Here is a 19788-nt window from a genome sequence, read left to right as displayed (position 1 = left end):
ATGTAGGGTCTCCTGCTTGGGCAAGGGGGTTGGACTTGATGATCTGCAAGGTCCCTTCCAACTCTGTTAAAAGTGATGAGGATCTCGACTGGTTTCTGACCAGAAATGAATAGGGATGGGTGCCATCCATGGAACATGGGTGCCCGTTCTTGTCTCCACCACTAATTTTACCAAGTAGATTTTTTTTTTTACTAAGTCCCTTTAACGTCTAGTTTCCATCCCTGGTCAAAGCTGGTCTGCAGGTCTTCTAGGTGGGCAGATGTCTCTACGTCAAACAAGGTGGCCACTCCCTAGTGCAGCCTCCCTAGGAGTTGATGGACTCCATCTTTCTCCTCCCGGTCCTCCCAAAAAGATGTCCTGTATTCTCTTCCTTGAAGACTAGGGAGGAAAACATGTTCAGGTGTCCCCAAAACCATCATCCTCTCAAAACAGCCCTGTCTGGTCAAATGGGAGACAACTCGGCCTCCGGGTCTTGCTTCGAAGGTTCTGGATCCGACGAGGGGCAATTGTGGAAGTCGATCAGGATGTTGTAGATGAATATCCCAAGGAGGCATCCTAGCGTCAGGGCCGATATTGGTACCCACCACCAGCAGTTGCCTGCTTTGAAGGAGAAAGGGGGCCCAGATTAGCAGTTGACCCTAAGCCAACATACCTCAATTTTGGCCACTTGATGTGTGGACTTCAACTCCCAGAATTCCCTGCCCAACATGGCTGACTGAGGAATTCTGGGAGTTGAAGTCCACATATGTACCTCAACCTTGAGGTTGCCTCAATCTTTGCCACTTGAACTCCCAGCATTCCCAAGCCCAGCATAGCTAATGGGAATTATGGGAATTGAAGTCCACGTGTGTCAACTTTGAAGTCAGTGACATAGTCCTTCTCATCGGTAAACTAAATCAGGTCCACCAACTCACCGAAACACCTTTAAGCCCTATCCCGCGAGGGCAGTGAAAATCCGGGGAGGCAGGTCCCTGGAAGGGTTGATGGCATAGCCAGTGTTCATCCCCATAGACATGCCAATGAGCACCACCAACAGCCCAGTGATGAAGACATTGGTGCCCGGGAGGGCTCCGGCATTCTTCCTATCATGGATGGCAAGGATGCCGATCATAAGCATGCTGCTTGCGATAACCTGCGCAAAAGAGAGACTGATGTGAAGGCTCCGGATAATCGCAGAGTAGAGTGCCAACCAGGGGTGAAATTCAGCAGGTTCTGGAGAACCAGTAGCAGAAATTTTGAGCAGTTCAGAGAACCGGCAAATACTACCTTTGGCTGGCCCCAGAGTGTGGAGGGAATGGAGATTTTGCAGTATCCTCCCCCTGGAGTGGCGAGGGAATGGAGATTTTGCAAAATCCTTCCCCTGCCACACCCACCAAACCTTGCCCACCAACCAATGCCCACTGAACCAGGAGTGTCAACCAATAGAATATTTGCAGTTTAGGCTTGAATTGTGGGGCCTTTGTTACTTTCTGAGCTGAGTGATTTTCTTGCAGACAATTCATGACCCAACTAGGTAACACAGTGCTTGAAGGGAGTGGGGTGTGTGGCACAGAGGAGGGGAGGACTGTGGGGTCCTTGGTGCTATCTGAGCTTGGTGGTTTTCTTGCAACTAGGTAATATTATCAGTCCTAAAAGGGACTGGAGTTTGCTTCCTGTATACACATTATTATTTTAGAATGAATGAGCTGGAAGGGACCTTGGAGGTCTCCTAGTGCAGCCCTCTGCTCAAGCAGGAGAACCTATACTATTTCAGATAAAGGACTGTCTTGTCTCTTCTTAAAAACCTCCAGTGATGGAGCACCCACAACTTCTGGTGGCAAGCTGTTCCACTGGTTAATTGCCTTCGCTGTTAAGAAATTTCTCCTTAATTCCAATTGCTTCTCTCCTTGATTAGTTTCCATCCATTGTTTCTTGTTCTGCCTTCTGGTGCTTTGGAAAATAAGCTGACCCCTCTTCTTTGTGGCAACTCCTCAAATATTACAACCCTAGTATCATGTCACCCCCGCCCCCAATTCTTCTTTTCTGTAGACTAACCAAACCCAACTCCTGCAGCCATTCTTCATAAGTTTTGGTCTCCAGGCCTTTGATCTTAGTCGCTCACAGTAGCCTATTACTGTATATAAACAGAGAATAAACTCCACTCCCTTCTAGACTTGATGATGTTACCTAGTTGGGTCATGAAACATCTGCAAGAAAGCCACCAAGCTCAGAGAGCACCTAGGATCCCATATACAGGGAGAGTTTAACCTGCAAGAAGTGAAGATTTAAGCAAGAAATGAAAACAAGACTTTGGGTTTCTGAAGTTCTGTTATATCCAAAAGGAGGTGGACTTCTCTCTTGTCCAAGAAAGTAAGAGAAGAAGCAGTGAGTTGGAAGAGTCTACCAGGTAGATAGGGATGTAGTGACTCAGTGGCTAAGATGCTGAGCTTGTCGATCAGAAAGTGATGAGAATCCCTAGCGCCGCGTAACGGAGTGAGCTCCCATTACTTGTCCCAGCTTCTGCCAACCTAGCAGTTCGAAAGCACGTAAAAATGCAAGTAGAAAAATAGGAACCACCTTTGGTGGGAAGGGAACAGTGCTTCGTGCGCCTTCGGCATTGAGTCATGCCAGCCACATGACCACGGAGACATCCTCGGACAGCATTGAAATGGAGATGAGCACCGCCCCCTAAAGTTGGGAACAACTAGCACCTATGTGCGAGGGGAACCTTTACTTTTACCTTTTAGTCGGTTGATATCAAGAAGATATTCCCGACTTGTACAAGCCATCAAAAACTGGACCAGATTGTCACACGAATTGGTGACTGCTCCTTCGTTCAAGATCTTCCCAGAGAATCTATGAAAGCTGCCCCAGTGGATCCTTCACTGAGCAGGAGTTTGGATGAAAGGACTTGTAAACTTTGTTCCGATTCTGAGACGGTCACACAAAGGAATGCTTCTCATCCCACCAGTAGCACAACCCAACATCTTCATAAATAAACCAAAAATGATGGACCAATATTATCCAACGACCTCATGAGTAGAGTACACGGTTCCCTGGTGATTGGCCCAGTCACCCAGTTGGCTTTCATGCAAAAGGCGGGACTAGAATTCCCTATCTCCTGGTGATTGCCCCAAAGCCACCCAACCAGTTTCTAGGCCTAAGGCAGAGCTACAACTCACCGGCTCCTGGTGATTGGCCCAGTCACCCAGCTGGCTTTCATGCCTAAGGCAGGACTAGAACTCCCTATTTCCTGGTGATTGCCCCAAAGTCACCCAACCAGTTTCTATGCCTAAGGCAGAGCTACAACTCACCGACTCGTGGTGATTGGCCCAAAGTCACCTATCTGGCTTTCACGCCTAAAACTGGAGTTGAACTCACCACCTCATGGCTTCTTGACACCAGGGGTGTCAAATGTGATATCATTGAGGGCCGCATTAGTGTGGCCAGCTCGACATCACTCACATTGCGGATGCCTATGATGGGCCAAGCGTTCTGCTGTGAAAACGGGCTCCCGAGCTCTGTTTTCGGCTGTGACGGCTCCCTGCGGCTCTTTGCAGAGGCACTGCGGGGCGGTTCTTCGTTGTTTCCATCGTGGTCCCTCGGGCTAGATCTAAGCCCCACATGCTGGATTCAGTGTACAGGCCTTGAGTTTGACACCCCTGGACGAGGCTCAACTGGCCAGTGGTGGGTTTCCCACTTTTTTTTACTGCTGGTTCGCTCATGCGGTCTTGTGTCCTCCTGCGTGCGTGTGATGCTTCTGTGCATGCTCAGAAGAGCCCAGGCAGGTGGGCAGAGGCTCCCGCCACAGCTACTACAGGTTCAGCCGATCCGGGCCAAACAGAGAGCACCTCTGCAACCGGCCCTCGCTTCTATCTGTGGGTTGCAGGACACCCACTTCCTGGAGGAAGCCGTTCCACAGAGACATGAAACGGGCAGGATAGGTGGCAAAGTTGCCCACAGTGGCCGTCATCCCCATGACGGTTAGGTTGCCTCCTGTGTAATCCTACAGAGCATCTAAAGAGGGAAGAAGAAAGTCGGTTTGTGGGGAGCAAACATAAAAACACAAAAGGGAGGTTGGGGGTGGGGGAAACCCCAACAGGTAATCCTTGACTTACAACAGTCCATTTAGTGACCGTTTCAACATTACCACAGGACTGTTTCTCACAGCTACGACCTTGGCACCTTCCAAATTCTTTTTTTTTAAAATAATTTTTTTTAAAATTTTTTGTTACATAAACAACACATATCCACAACAGTGGGGGGAAAAAATAAAATAAAATAAAAACAGAGAAAAAAACCACAACAAGTATATGTTATAAAAAAGTATATCAGCTGGTTACAACAAGTTTTTGTGCATCTCTTCCATTAATTCATATTAATTCAAATATCTTAACTCAAATGTTTACCATATTAACATCATCATACCTCCACTTTTAGTTGACTACAGTTGTTTAAACATCTTTCATCCTTAACTATACCAAAGATTTAATCCATAACCACATAATGGCATTTCATTTACTTGTTTATAAAATCCTCTATTAACATCAAATCCTCATATCCTGTTTTAGCTAAACATCCATAATATTTAATACCAAAAATTCCATCCTCCATGTATATAATTTATTATCATTCTCCTTTCTTTATTTAATTATATCGTATATCATAGCATTTTCCCCATATTAGTTAAGATTTAACTGTGTATAGTTTTATTTTATTTTTTATAATAATAATTATTGTGATTAATAACCTTTATATATAGTCCAAGGATATTTCTAACCTTCCCTTCTCACATCCAATTATTATTTATCATAGTAACTCAACATTATATACATTACTATCATTATCAATTATTATTCAACTATATCTATTACAAATGAATTTAACTAGGTTTAGCTAGTTTTAAATTGTACTCTTCCATCTATCAGCCTGTGTCTCTCCAGTAACAGAACCGCCTTAATCCTGTTGCCATTCGTGGGTCGAATTCTCCAAACATCTTTATGAGCAAGTCCATACAAAAAAATCTTTGCACCTTTTTGCTTATGGTGCCTCTCATATAATGCTGCCGTCCTCCTTTATCAGCTTGTCTTTAATTCTCAGTGGTGGTATCAAAAGTTTTGCAGATGGTATTTCATAAAGTATAAATTCTTTAATGCTTCTCACTCCTCCTGCGCCTTGTCTTTTGAAATAAATCTTCTGTGTGGCTGCTCCCCCTTCAGACATTCCATCTTTTTCTCCCTCAGAGGTAAACCAGTTGCCCCAAATATCAGCAAATTGAAAAACTTTATCTCTGACATCCTTAGTTTGTATTTGAAGAACATTCAAATGTTCAACATTCTCATTTTTTCTCTCATATTTTGTTGCTAGAAACAGCAGATAATCCAGTTTCCTCTCAATTCTATCATGTGTGGCAGATAATTTTTGTAGTGCCGAAGAAATCATTTGAATAAAGGCTTGAATAGACGCCATATTTGTATGCAGTTAGTAATAGCATTTAAAACATTTAAAAACATTTTAAAAATAGGATAACCACCGTCCATAAACCAATAAAGAGATCGAAATCACTGCTAGATTCTTCTGTTCTTTAATTTAAATTAGCTTGAATTTTTAAGCGGACTGTCTTTCTTTGAGTAATAAAATCACCTTACCAGCTGAAAACACTTTCACCATTCTTTGGAGCTGTCTGCAGTTTCAGTTAGCCTTATGGCTAATCCGGAAGTCACTGGCAAAGGAGGTTAAATTCCAAGCCCCCATAGACTTTGCGAATGTCTCTGGGGCCACTGGATCTCCTCCTACCTTTCACTGTCTCTCCGGGACAGCTTGGGTCCAAAAAGGAACTGTCCAAATGCTTTGGAATAGGGGAATTTCAGGAATAGCCTGAAAATCCGTCTTCTCACTGCTAAGCCCCGCCTTCTTCCCTCAGCACCTTCCAAATTCTGACGCTTGGCCAATAATTCACATTTATGATGGTCGCTGCATCCCAAATTCACATTTGCCCCCTTTTTGCAACCTTCTCCCAAGCAGAGTTGATGGGGAAGACAGATTCGCTTAACAGCCGGGTGACTCGCTTATCGACTGTAGTGATTCACTTAGACAAGAAAGGTTGTAAAATGGGGCAAAACTCACCTAACAAATGTCTCATTTGGCAACTGAAATTTTGGGACCAATTGTGGTCACTGGTCGAGGACGACTTGGCTACAGATTCCAGGGGAGGGGTGCTAATTTCTGCCATCACCTCCACCAGGAATGATTTTATGACTCCCCACTCTTCCCTGCAGCCTTCAGATCTCCTAGTGGTCTCTCATACTCATTGAGGGGGGGACTGATTCCCCCCCTAATTTAAACCATCTTAATCAGGCACTGCCCCCTATTTTGGGGGCTTGTTAAAGGAGGAGATGAGATCATCCCTAAGGAGAATTCACCTTTTGTTTTTGTTTTTCATTTTTTTTAATATCTCCTGCTTCAAAACCAGTAGAAATTATCTCAGTAGTCATGCCAGAGAAAAAATATAAATAAAAGTTCCTCAATGAACCATCAGCAGAATAATGGAGACTATCTAGAGGCATTTTATTTTATCTAACAAAATTAAATTCAATAGTGAAAAAAAGTAAGATTCTACATTTAGGCAAGAAAAATGAAATGCACAGGTACAGTATAGGTGGTACCTTGCTCAATAGTAGTAACTGTGAGAGGGATCTTGGCATCCTAGTGGACAACCATTTAAATATGAGCCAGCTGTGTGCAGCAGCTGCCAAAAAAGCCAACACAGTTCTAGGCTGCATAAACAGAGGGAGAGAATCAAGATCACGTGAAGTGTTGATACTGCTTTATAAGGCCTTGGTAAGGCCACACTTGGAATACGGCATCCAGTTTTTGTCGCCATGAAGTTGCCACAAAGAAGAGGGAGTCAAACTATTTTCCAAAGCACCTGAGGGTCGAACAAGAAGTAGGGTGGAAACTAATCAAGGAGAGAAGCAACCTAGAACTAAGGACAAATTTCCTAACAGTGAGAACAATTAACCCGTGGAACAATTTGCCTCCAGAAGTTGTGGGTGCTCCAACACTGGGGGTTTCAAAAATAGACTGGACAGCCATTTTGTTGTCCATGGTATAGGGTCTTGAGCAGTGGGTTGGATTAGAAGACCTCCAAGGTCCCTTCCAATTCTGTTATTCTGTTAATTAACCAGCGGAACCGTTTGCCTCCAGATGTTGTGGGCATTCCATCCCTCTTTCAAGAAGAGGCTGGACAGCCATTTGTCTGGGATATTATATGGCAGTGATGACAAACTTATGTGCCGGAAGTGGCACACAGAGCCATCTCTCTGGGCATGCCTGCCATCACCCATGGCTCGTCTAGGTTCCGGTACGCACATGCACACTGGCTAGCTGGTCTTCGCATGCGGGGGCACTCAAAATCATAAGAGCAGTTCCCTGGTGTGCATGCACGTGACAGGAAGCTGAGCTGCCGGTTTCTGGCAAGCAGATACACTCCAGTCAGCTGGACCAACGCAAATAGACACTCCGGAAACCGGAAGCTCAGCAAGCCAGGGAACTGCTCTTCCAGTTTCTGACACTCTGGTGGGGAGCTGCTGCTCCAGTTTTTGGCACTGCCCCATAAACATGTGCACACCCCTGTTTTGACACTTGGTGCCGAGAAGGTTTGCCAACACTGGTCTAGGGTTTCCTGCTGGAGCAAGGGGTTGGACTAGAGGATCTCCAAAGGTCCCTTCCAACTCTGCTCCTCTGTTAATTAATGAGTGGAATGGCTTGCCTCCAGATGTTGTGGCTGTTCCATCACTGGAGGCTTTTAAGTGGAGGCTGGATAATCCTAGGCCAGGATGCTTTAGGGTTTCCTACTTAAGCAGTTGGTTCAACTAGAAGACCTCCAAGTTCCCTTCCATCCCTAGGATTCTATGTTCCACCTTTTAAATGTTTTTAGATGCATTCATACTTCATTTCATCTTCCCATATAGTCTCCGCATCAATCAATACGGGAAATTTCCCATATTTTTAAGAGGATGAACTGGAAGAGGCCGGCCCACAGATCTGGACGCCAGCATCCACAAGAGCAATGTTGGCCCTGGTTAGGTAAAGGTAAACATTCCCCTTGCACATATGTGCTAGTTGTTCCCAACTCTAGGGGGCGGTGCTCATTCTCCGTTTCAAAGTCAAAGTGACAGTGCTGTCCGAAGACGTCTCCGTGGTCATGTGGCTGACATGACTCAACGCCAAAGGCCCATGAAATGCTGTTCCCTTCCCACCAAAGCTGGTCCCTATTTTTCTACTTGCATTTCTTACGTACTTTCAATCTGGGATCGGCAGAAGCTGGGACAAGGAACAGGAGCTCACTCTATTACATGGCACTAGAGATTCAAATTGCTAAACTGCTGAAATTCTGATTGTCAAGCTCAGCCACTGAGCCACCTTTTGGGGCAATTTTCAGAGAGGAAAAAGCGCATGGCACAGAAATTTCCATCAGAACTCTGAGGCTGGATGAGGAGAGTCCCAAGAGTCAGATGTCCTGGCTTTGGATCTAAAAAATGGGTGGGAAGTGCTGCCAGTTCTACTTGGACCTGTTCCACGATCCACGTGGCTCAAAGGTCACAAATATGAATCTCATACTTTGGCTCCCCCCTTTCTCCATTTCTATGTTCGCCATTCCCCGCTTGAAATGATTGATAGTACCTGGATTCACCCCTTGGACCTAAGCAGGTGATTGGATTAACTAGACTAGCAGAATAAGAGGACCTTGGAGGTCTTCTAGTCCAACCCCCGGCTCAAGCAAGAAACCCTATACTATTTCAGAGAGCTTTTGATCCAATCTCTTCTTAAAAACCTCCAGGGTTGGAGCACCCTCAACTTCTGGGGGAAAGCTGTTCCACTGGTTAATTGTTCTCACTTTCAGGAATAACTGATATGGAAGGGACCTTGGAGGTCTTCTAGTCCAGCCCCCTGCTCAAGCAGAAAACTCTATACCATCTCAGACAAATGGAAAGACCACACTTGGAATCCTGCACCCAGTTTTGGTCACCACGATGTAGAAAAGATGTGGAGACGACTCTAGAAAGAGTGCAGAGAAGAGCAACAAAGAGGATTAGGGGACTGGAGGCTAAAACATACGAAGAACGGTTGCAGGAACTGGGTGTGTCTAGTTTAATGAAAAGAAGGACTAGGGGAAACATGATGGCAGGGTTCCAATATCTCAGGGGCTTCCCCAAAGAAGAGGGAGTCAAACTATTCTCCAAGGCACCTGAAAGCATCACATGGAACAACGGATGGAAACTAAGCAAGGAGAGAAGCAACCTGAAATGAAGGACAAAATTCCTAACTGTGAAAACAATTAACCAGTGGAACAACTTGTCTCCAGACGTCGTGGGTCCTCCATCACTGGAGGTTTTCAAAAATAGATGGAACAACCATTTGTGTGGAATAGTATCATGTTTCCTGCCTGAGCAGCGGGTTGGACTAGAACGTGACCCGACAATTGCGTGATAGACATATGCGCACCGACAAAATCGTGCCAATTAAAACACGATGTCAAAATTGCAACGACAAATTCGCGACGACAAAATCGTGACGACAAAAGCATGATGACAAGCACAAGTCTCAAGTCTCTACTTGAGAGACCGCCTGCTGCCAATTACCTCCCACAGACCCATTAGATCTCACAGGGTTGGCCTCCTCCGGGTGCCATCTACCAGCCAATGCCACCTGGCTATTACCCGGGGGAGGGCCTTCTCTGTGGCAGCTCCGGCCCTCTGGAATGAACTCCCCGCAGGGATTCGGACCCTCACCTCTCTCCAGGCCTTCCGAAAAGCTGTCAAAACCTGGCTTTGTCGGCAGGCCTGGGGGTGATGAGTTTCCTCCCCTCTCAACATGTATGGTTGTGCGACTGTTGTCTATTTTTATTATTTGTATTTTGTCTTTTATGTTCCCCCTTTTTCCCCCCCTTGAATTGTTCGCCGCCCTGAGTCCTCCCGGAGAAGGGCGGCATACAAATAATAAAATACAAATACAAATACAATAAAATCGAAAAAAAATTAGGGTTAGTGTTAGGATTAGTGTTAGGGTTAGGGTTATGGTTATAATGTATGTATACTCATCCCACTATATAGTTTGTTGATTTTGTCGGCACGCATATGTCGGTGCGCTTTTGTTGAAACTCAATTAGCGGTTTTGACGGCGCGCATTTGTCCATCTCGGTTTTGTCAGTGAACTGACTAGAAGACCTCCAATAAAGTAAGACATAAAGTGAGATTTGAACATTAAGTGTGCAACCTACTGGGTCAGGCTGGACAGCCTCTCGGGTCCTCTTTACTTCTATATTAAAAAGCCACATAAGCAGAGTTGCAGTTTACAAAAGAACAGGAAGCAAGTGCCTAACCACAAGATGTTCTAGCCAACATCCCTATGTCAAAACCTATGTCAAAAGTCCAAACCACAAGGTTCAGATAAAGTTCATTAATGACATGTTGTCCATACCTGTAACAAAAGGAGAAGTAAGACCCCATCTCCTTATAAGGCTTTCTCCTCAAGGTAACCACTAAGAAATGAGTTAAGTGTTTCCATGTTGCAATGCTTTAGAGAATGTATAAGAACTCGTGCTTCAATAATAAAGGTTGTTCAGAACTTGCAATGCTAGCCATGGGCTAGCTTTCTGAACCTGGCTGCCAAAGAAACTTTTCCTGAATCCCGAGAAGTCTAAAGTCTGACATTTTCTGCAACACCAAGGTCCAACAAACCCTGTTGCTCTGTTATTTAAATGGCTGTCCAGTCTCCTCTTAAAAATCTCCAGTGATGGAGCACCCACAACCTCTGGAGGCAAGCTGGGTCAAGCGACTGAGGTTGAGAACGATTGCAGTCAGAAATTCCCCTGGATGTTCTCAACAGGTTCTGGATTTCAAAGGAAAGAACAAAGCCTCTGTACAAAATATTCATCCCAGTCACCCTCTTCATCCAGCTATTCTGTCTCATATGCAAACTCCCTTCCTACCACTTGTCCTCGCTTAGTGACCGTTCAAAGTTACGATGAACCCCTCAAAAGTATTTACCACATATTTCGGTTTACGACCATTTGCAACCTTCCGTGGTCACCTGACCCTATATTTTTGACGCACATACCCAGAACCAGCATTTATTTTCATTTTCCTGCAAAACTGGCCCGTCGTAAACCATTGCTTCACTTACTGACCGTGTTCACTTACCGACCACCGCAAAAAGCCAAGCTTCTCTAGGGCCTTCACAACGTGCAACCGTAGCCTCCATGAGGGTCATAAGTTGAGAATGAGCCCATGTTTTGTCTTTCCACTTAGGAACTCCAAGCTTACCTGCAAACATCGCCCGATAATAGTCTCGTGTTTTAGTCCCGGTGTGCATTTTATCCTTGCTTTGGCAATCAGCATCGCAAAGGTCGATTTTGTCATCACATTGCAAGGGTCATGCACAGGTCCGCTCCATCTCTGCCCATAAAACATTAACTTTTACAACCAGGCAAACTGAGATACGAAGGAGTTAAGGCTTCTCCCCGGGTGGAATCGTGCATCATTTTAACTGGCTGTTAATCTAAGTCAGCATTTTTTCAACCTCGGCCCCTTTAAGAAGGGTGGACTTCAACTCCCAGAATTCCCCAGCCAGCTAGCTGGGGAATTCTGGGAGTTGAAGTCCACCCCTCTTAAAGGGGCTGAAGTTGAAAAAAACCACTGAACTAGATTTTTGGCATCAGATCTAGAAATGGTCCATTGAACATTCTTCATTTATTCGATTAGTTATCCTGCCTTTGCAAGCAGTCCTCGACTTACAACAGTTCATTTAGCAACTGTTCAAAGTTACAACGGCACTGAGTAGTTTAGGAACGCATCCCACAGTTTACGACCTTTGCGGCATCCCCGTGGTTCACGTGATCAAAATTCGGATGCTGGGCAATGGACTCCTTTTTACGACGGGTCATGGGGATCCACTTTTGCGATCAGCAAAGTACAATGGGGAAGCCAGATTCACTTAACAACTTGAGGGATTCACGTAACAACTGTGGCCAGAATTATCGTAAAGTTGGACAAAACTCACTTAACAAATGACTCACTGAAGGATGGAAATCTTGGGCTCAGTGGTGATCGTAAGTCAAGGAGTATCTACATTACATATTCAAGGTGGCAAAGATGCCTAACTCTTCTTTCTCCTGTTTTCTCTTCAGCAACAACCCTGTGAGGGAGATAGACTGGCCAGTCACTCAGTTGGCTTTCATGCTAAAGGTAGGACTAGAACTCACCAGCTCCTGATGATTGGCCCAAAATCACCCAGCCGGCTTTCATGCCTAAGGCAGGACTAGAACTTTCCATTTCCTAGTGATTGGCCCAATGTCACCCATCTGGCTTTCATGCCAAAGTGGGACTAGAACTCTCCATCTCCTGGTGATTGGCCCAAATCACCCAGCTGATTTTCATGCCAAAGGCAGGACTAGAACTCACTGTCTCCCAGTGTTTGGCCAAAGGTGCCCAGTTAGCTTTCATACTTAAGGCAGGACTAGAATTTGCGGTATCCTGGTGATTGGCCTAAAATCACCCAGCAAACTTTCTTACACAGGCGGGACTAGAACTCCCAATCCCATGATGATTGGTCCCAAATCCCGCTTTAATTCCTAAGGCTGGATTAGAACTCAGGGTCTTCTGGTGATTGGCCAAAGTCACCCAATTGGGTTACCTGCTAAAGTGGCACTAGAACTCCCCATGTCTCCTGGTTTCTAGCCACTAGGCCAAATTTGCTTTTGGTTGGCCAACAGTTAGAGCCAAAGAGTGCCTGGTGTGTGTGTGTGTGTGTGTGTGAGTGTGTGTGTGTGTGTTTGCCAGCTGGCTCACCTTTCTCTCCAGTATTTCTGTTGTTACTCCTCACCCCTTACCCACCCCCTTACTAAATGCTAGATATGCCCTAAAAATACCCTGAAGAAGCCCTTATCCTTCAACACTATTTAACTATGGAACATATCAGGGTATTTTTGGATATTAGGTAAAAGGAAAGAATTGTTAAGCCTCTCTTGGCTTATTTGGTTTTATTCACAAACAAATTTATGTTACTTCAGTTCCCCAGATAATTTCCCTCCCTTGCTGGACTAGAAGCAGAAAAATTAAAACCTAGTCCTGCCGTAAGCATAAAAACTTGTGGAAAGCCTCCCCAAACCCAGAAAAATGAAATATTTGGGGAAATATTAAAAAAATGGCAGAATATTATATTTCCCTAAGCTGACTGGAACAGCATACATTGTTTGGACTTTCTTAACATGTCCCAGTCAGTTTCTCTGCATGATCGGTTTTTTTTTGTTTTTTTGCCTCTTTCCAGGATTTCTTTTTTTTAAAAAAAATCTACCTATTCGCCTACTTCCTGGTTGTTGGTCTCTCAGCCCTTGAAGACTTCCTGACCATGCTAAGATTTTAGGAAAAAGGCCGATTGGTGCTGCCATCTGCTGCAAAAGAGACCACTTGGAAAAGCTTTTTGGAAGAGGAACGTTGGGCAATTCCTATATCAGAGCAGTTTAGGAGACATAATACAGAGCATGACTTCAATTTCTCCTCATTCCTTCTTGCTAATGAAAGAGAAAGAGAAGGAAATGAAAGATTAACGTTGATTGGGAGAGGATGATCAATGTCGCAACGATACGGAGGTACGGTCTCGATGCTCCGAGACCGCAGCCAATACTTTTGCTGCTGGGTGGTCCAATCGGACCTAAACCATCCCGCAGAGATGGTGAACAGGAAGAATATGTCTTGCTGATCTCAGGAACATCACAAAGTCCCTGATCGATCCAAGAGAAGTTCTTCAAATCGGTGACAAAAAGTCCAGCCACCAGGCTGATGAAGTTGAGGTGGCTTTGAAACAGAAGGATACAGAAAGAGAAAGTGTTTCCAGCTGGGGAGGAATTTTAACCATTTTAAAAGAGACTACCTAAAAAAGTTAAAGTTAATTTAAATTTGAGAACAGAAGAAATAAGCTGCGGAATTAAGCTTGAATGGTTTTGGACAGTAGGTTATCTTACTTTTTAAATGTTATTTTCATGGATGGAATTAATGCAAGCCTTTTAAAACAAATGGATTAAGTTTTCTTCTTTTTTCATTATTATTTTTTGCAATCTTGTAAAAACTTTCCAAGCCAGAGCAGCAGTGTTTGTCAGCTGGATATAATGGCACAATCTCAACAGCAGAAAGAAACTTTAAGTTTGCAAAAGATATTGTTAGAAATCCAGAATTATCAAACACATTTGAGAGGATGGAGAAGAAGATGGAAAATCTAGAACATCTAATATTAAAATATGATGAAGAAGTTGGAGATGTTTATCGTGGAAAAAGTGGAGGTTAGAGTTCTAAAAACCGAAGAGGAAAATGACCATAAAGAAATTAAATCCGCGGATATCTATGGTGATTGGTTTGTGTCTGGAAATGGAAAGAGTGGAATACAGAAAGAGGAATTAAATGAAGGGGAACTCTATCCCAGATGGCAAGATACAGAAGAAGAAATAAAAAAATATGGATTTAAAGAGAGAAATGTTGTTAGCAACATCATTGAAAACACCACTGACATTGAAAGATAAACTGATTAAGGAAACAGAAGAAGAGCATCAAAATTATATGAGAGACTTAATAAGCAATGAGTTGCAAAGTGGAGTCCATACCAATTTGATTAAGGAGATGATTAGAGAACTGATACCACAAATGGCAGAAGACATGAGATTGTTTTGCTACTGGAAAGATACAGGTTGATAGATGAAAGGGTATAATCTAAAACTAGTTAAACTTAGTGAAATTTAGTGACAATAGATATAGTTAAATAAATAATTGATAATGATAATAATGTATACATATATGTTCTGACTCCCTCTTTCATCCAGTAACAGGCTTAACTGGAATGTACTTTAATAGCAAGAAACCAAAACCTCAGTGGCTGAAAGTCAAGCATAACAAACAGATAAGGACCTTGGCAGCAACTCAGACAAACTTTGCCAGCAATCTAGCCTGCCAAGCTAGTTACAAAATTTATCCAAGTTTTAGTCAATGCATTGACTAACTGTTCATGACGCCTATTAGCTCTTCAGTGCCGGGCATCCAGGAACAACTCACTGCTGGCTTCCGGCTCACTCTCCCTTGTCTCCTCCCCACTGGTCCAAGGCTCAGGTGCCTCCTGGTGGCCAACCAGCCTTTCTGCGCCCTGCTCAGAGTCGGAACCCTGTTCAGGGTCCTCCACATCCTCCAGAGCCAACTCATAGGGGCCCCTGCTGTCAGAATCTGGTGGCAGCTCCAACGGCTCCAGGTTGGCCACAACACATATGTATTGCTATAAGTAATAATTGGATATGAATATTGAATGATACCTATGAAAGGAAGATTAGAAAAAAGGTTGGTTATATATAAAGGTTAATAAAAAAGAACTAAGCTAAATTTAGTTAAGTTTTGTTTATTAGGGGGAAATTTTTATGATAAAGGACAGTCAGATAAAGGAGGGATAATGATAACAACATATATACATATATGCATGGGTACAACACAAGGAAAGTGGTTGTAAATTGTAAACAATGATTTGGAATGGAGGATTAGAAATTTTTGTTACTAAATATTATGGATGTTTAGCCAGAATAGGCCGTAAGGATTCAGTGTTATTGGAGGATATTAGAAATAGCAAATGAAATGCCAGTATGTGGTTATGTATTAAATCTTGGTATATTTTATGATGGACGTTTAAACAACTATAGTCAAATGAAAAGGGAGATATGATGATGGTGACATGTTTAAATATTTGAGTTAAAATACTTGAGTTAATATGAATGATGGTTGCTGACTGTGGAAGAGATGCACGAAAGTCTTTTATAGCCAACTGATACACTTTCTACAGTATGTAAAGAAGGAGGATTCTTTGTGTTGTGTCTGTTTTGAAAATTAAAAATTGTGTGTGTGTGTGTGTGAGAGAGAGAGATATATTTGTGCATATATATATATATATATATATATATATATATATATATATGTATGTGTGTGTGTGTATGTGTGTGTATATATATATATATACACACATACATACATACATACATACATACATACATACATACATACATACATACATACATACATACATATATATATATATATATATATATATATATATATATATATTTAAAGTCACAACCCTTGGTATGCCCAAATATGGGAGGAAGTTCACTACTTCCATTCTCTGTCATTCGGCTCATCACAAGAGACCATCCAGACAGAAACCCAATATTTTTTACTGTTGCCTTTTTGTTACATTTGTTATATTTGTGCTGATAAATAAATAAAGGGAGACTAGTATAGATCTATTTCAAGCTGTTTAGCTCTCATCAGCTAGCCATACCCTTACTGAGAATCGAGCCTGTGCTGTATTGCCTCTTAGGCAGATGTGTTAACCACTGAGCTACAGAGCTCGACTCCTTATCAGCGAGGCCAGGGTGAAAGGTATATATTTAAAGTCACAGTCGCTGATAAGGAGTCGAGCTCTGTATATATATATATAAAGATTAACGTTGATTGAGTGAAGGCAAATATATGAGTCCCAGGATAATGTCTATGGAGCTTCTCCGTCATTCAGGTCCTGGTTGTCCCAAAGGTGCTTTTTCAAGAGGCAACAGGACTTGGTTTTTCTTTGAAGATGTTTCACTTCACCTCCAAGATAAGTGAAGAAGCTTCTTGAATGAGAAGCAAAACATCTTCAACCCCCCCCCCCCCTGAAATTCTAGTCTTCTGAGAACGCCTGCAGGAGGCTATCTTCAGGGAACTTCTCTCTACCAGAATATATGCTTCAGATTATTCTATGCTTTGTACTTATGTGGTGCCGTCCCATTGGTTGAGTGGTGTGTTGATGGCCGGCAATTGGCTGTTGTTTCCTTGTGCTGCCAAGCCTCAGCTGCTAGGTACCTGATTGGCTGGTGGTAAATCAGTACACCTGTTGACTGATGAGGGCTCCATTTCCTGGAGCCCTCATCGTCCCCGTTTAATGATTTCCCTGACTGTTTTTGTACCTGCTCGGCCAACAATCTTAATAGCTGCTAAATTGAATGCATATTCTTCTTCATTGCAATGTGAGGCTACCAATGGGTTTGGGTAATTTTGATTGGCCTTCTATTTACCCACAACCTTAACACAGAATGTGGCTTTTAAGATGCTAGTTTAATGAAAAGAAGGACCAGTGGTGACATGATTGAAGTCTTCCAATATCTCAGTGGCTGCCCCAAAGAAAAGAGAGTCAAGCTATTCTCCAAAGTGTCTGAAGGCAGGACAAGAAACAAAGAACAGCATAGCATAGCATATCATGGAATAGGAATGGAATGGAATAGACATATATAGGGTTTTTACAGTGAATCATCTGGATGGTCCTTAGAACTGAGGTTACACGTGTAAGTACAAACTGCAGCAATCTGCAGAAAATATTTGCTTGTCAGCTATTCTTTGCTTGAAGTGTGTTTCCAGGCATGAAGGACATGGGATGGTGAAACAAAGAATAACCTGCAACATTTTATTCATTTGAATGACAACACTTGATTCATTCCGCTACAACAACTTGCACATTCTCACGAACACCAATGATGTAAGGACTAACCAATTATTGTCCCTTGGAGACTTGTTAGCCAGTAATAATATAACACGCAAAGTAGGTAGAACTCAAGAAGCTGCAAACACTATAAGAATGATGTTTCATGATTAATAATTTTGCTGTTGATTCTGCTATCTATGGAATGCTTTGTTCAATAAACTTTTGTTGGTTTAGCTATCCGTGGGCGGATTAGATTCTTTCATCTTCAGCCTCGGGACCCTAATCACTACAGACATAGACATAGAAATTAAAATAGAATAGAATAAGAATAGAAATAGAATAGCATAGAACAGAATAAGAATAAGAATAGACATAGACATAGACATTCAAATAGAAGAGAATAGAAATAGAAATAGCATAACATAGCATAAGATAGCATAGAAATAGAAATGGAATAGAATAGAAAGAATAGAATAAGAATAGAATAATAAGAATAAGAATGGAAATGGAAATGGAAGAGAAGAGAAGAGAAGAGAATAGGACCTTGGAGGTCTTTTAGTCCAGTCCCCTGGTCAAGCAGGGGGACTTATACTAGTGATGGTTAACCTTTTCCAGACTGAGTGCCCAATGTGTGTGTGAATTGGTGTGAATGCGCACATGTGCACCCAAAACGTCAAAATGCAATGTGCATGCAATCCCATGGCAAGCGGCATGCCTCCTGTGCTTGCATACGTGCCCCCCCCATGCACCCCGTCTCCTGCACATGTGCAGCAGGGATCTGAAGCCCAGCTGGCCAGTCGGAGGCAAGCGCTGCGGAGCTGAACTGAGGAGACAGCTTGTGTGCCCACAGAGAGGGGTCTGCATGCCACCTCTGGCACGTGGGCCATAGATTTACCATCAGGGACCTGTACCATTTCAGAGAAGTGACTGTCTAGTCTCTTCTTAAATGGATGGAAACTAATGAAGGAGAGAAGCAAGCTGCAATTAAGGAGAAACACCCAGCGAGTCAGAACAATCAAGCAGTGGGACAACCAGTCTTCATAACTTGTGGGTGCTCCAACTCTGGAAGTTTTAAAGAAGAGGATGGACAACCATTTGTCTGAAGTGATATAGAGTCACCTGCCTGAGCTAGGGGTTGGACTAGAACATCTCCAAGGTCCCTTCCAACTCATTTATTCTGAAATAATTGGAGAATTCCACTCAGTTCAAAGTTTATTCTGATTATGACAATAGCTGTGATTCATGATAACAGCAGATAATTGTGTTCAGCGAGAGCATTGATATCTATTTTTAATAGGGTATTTCTCTAACAGACACTGGGACTCTGAATGTAACAGCATCTCATATTGTTGTTTAACATATTATCTTTTATTTCGTGCGTAAAGTCTTTCCAGTAATGAAACTGTTTTTGTCCAATCCAAGAAACATCCAGCAAGTGAAGGACAGCTCAAATGTCTGGAGAAACCGCAGATGCCTTGATATGCCCTGTAACCCCATAAGAAAGAAGGAATTGTTAGGTGCAAAACTGATTCCAAGGAGATCTGAAGCCACAAAGGTCGTTCAAAGCTGAAGAGGTCAAGAAACTCCGAAATGGAAAAGCTGCCAGTGTCTAAAGCCACTGAAGCAAACTCCGCTCTGGAACCAGAAGCTGCATTGAATCACAAAAAACTTCACAACAATTTTATTTATTTCTTCATCTAAATTAACTAGTTGTCCATCTCACAAAGGAAGAGATTCTGGAAGGTCTACAAGGAAACTAAAATGCAGGGAATCTTTGGCCTGCGACCCCAGTCAGGTCCAAAACTTTTGTTGCTATGCGAGATGGTTGTTAAGTGAGTGTTGCCCCATTTTACAACCTTTCTTGCCACCTTTGTTAAGTGAATCCCTAGAGTGGAATTAAGGAGAAACTCCTGGACAGTGAGGACAATTAACCCCTGGAATAGCTGCCTTCAGGAATCATGGGAGCTCCATCACTGGAGGCTTTCAAGAAGAAACTAGAGAGCCCCTTATCAGGAAATAGTGTAGCTTCTCCTGCTTGAGCAGGGGCTGGACTAGAGGACCTCCAAGGTCACTTCCAGCTTTATTCTGTTCTGTTCTGTAAGTTAGTCACGTGGTTGTGAAATGAATCCAGCTTCCCCATCGACTTTGCTGGTGAGAAGGTCACAAAATGGGATCACGTCCCTCCTGGGACAGCGCAACCGTCATAAATGTGAGTCAGTTGCCAAGCATCTGAATTTTGATCATATGACCGTGGAGATGCCGCAACGG

At 43.1% G+C, this 19788-nt stretch overlaps 1 pseudogene; it reads right to left on the bottom strand.

Annotated features, from left to right (window-relative positions):
* Window positions 1–348: 348 nt before the first annotated feature.
* Window positions 349–11355, bottom strand: LOC106537504 (aquaporin-10-like; annotated as a pseudogene).
* Between the last annotated feature and the right edge of the window lie 8433 nt (window positions 11356–19788).

This window comes from Thamnophis sirtalis, unplaced genomic scaffold (assembly GCF_051295495.1).
Source record: "Thamnophis sirtalis isolate CommonGarterSnake01/CBP01778 unplaced genomic scaffold, rThaSir2_p1.2 scaffold_11, whole genome shotgun sequence".
Lineage (NCBI taxonomy): Eukaryota > Metazoa > Chordata > Lepidosauria > Squamata > Natricidae > Thamnophis > Thamnophis sirtalis.
Note: the sequence above shows the minus strand (reverse complement) of the source record. Positions and strands in the feature narration are given on the sequence as shown.